Here is a 1321-nt window from a genome sequence, read left to right on the forward strand (position 1 = left end):
CCCTTCATTACGCTTCTCCCGTTTCGTTGGACCATCGAGCCGGAGGAACACCACAGGTGAGCCTTTTTATCTTGTTGCTACGCTTAATTTCGCTTGGTTATTTTTCTGCACGACCATTATTTTTTTTCCTTAAGTGTCCACTGTTGTCGCTATCAATGGATGGGACCGAATAATATGCCCCCACAAACACACACACACACAAACTCCACACCCGAAACCCGGCGAATAACAAACGGTAGCTACTGCGGGGTCACGATTTCAACAGTTTAGCTGTGTCAGTCTATTTGAGCGGTGAATATTTGCCGACCCAGCAGCTGTGCCAGCTGTACTGGGCATGGTTAAATTGTCAATCGAGGAGGCAAATTTGCGAAAAAAGAAGCATACTGTTCGAAGCGAAGGTCCCTTTTGTGGAAGGATAGGTTGGTGTAAATTATTTTGCGCTTGAAAAGAAAAGATGCATAGCTGATAGTATAGATAGATAATGTATGCATTGGTCATCTGGAGCATCACGCCATCACCCGGAAGGACGACTATTTGTAGTGCAGATGTATGCATTTTGAACGATGGTAAAAATAAGCCAGCCGGTTTATCTGTACACACGTGTAGGCGTCGTTGGCTTATAATCTTCCCCCTCCAAGTTTTTTGATGCCTGCTTTACAGCGGACACGTTTTGTAGATCTCCCCGCTGTGACCGATAAGCGTCTGTCGCTGTGTAGCGCAGCGCTCGGCACGCCACCTTCACGTGGAATCTGGTGCAAAAAGTGGCCAGAAGTAGTCTCGCTATAGTAGGTCGGACTGTACTCTCGATGTACTCTAACCTCTTGCTTCGGGTTGTCTCATTAAAACTACAATCTGTCACCTTGCGTTGGGTCGGTAGAGTGGTCCCTTCCCAAGAAGCGGTATGTGTCTGCACACTTGTGCTTTTACCTGATTTGAATAAGTTAACCTTTCTTGACATCGCCGTCCAATGCGAACGAACGAAGCGTGTGCGGGGAAATGATATGCGTGCGTACTGATATACCCTTGGCGGTTGGCCCTTAATCCAACCGGGAACTGGGGAATTTCTTTGTCCCGGGTCACCAGAAAAAGGAGCATCAACACTGCCAGCGCCCCATCCGTTTATAGCTAATTAACTGCCTTGAATAGTCATGATCCTTCCGCGTTGAACCGCTGTATTCTAACTAATGAAATTGTTTCTGTTGTTTTAGGTCAAACTTACCGCCCCACCCGGTCCAGCGGACAGTCCAAGAGCGGCGATTATAAATCCCCAGGGAAACGAGACGGTTCCTTCCACCGCAAAGTGCGTAAAGACTCGCCCACT

The sequence above is a fragment of the Anopheles marshallii genome, chromosome 3 (assembly GCF_943734725.1).
Source record: "Anopheles marshallii chromosome 3, idAnoMarsDA_429_01, whole genome shotgun sequence".
In the NCBI taxonomy this organism is placed as follows: Eukaryota; Metazoa; Arthropoda; class Insecta; order Diptera; family Culicidae; genus Anopheles; species Anopheles marshallii.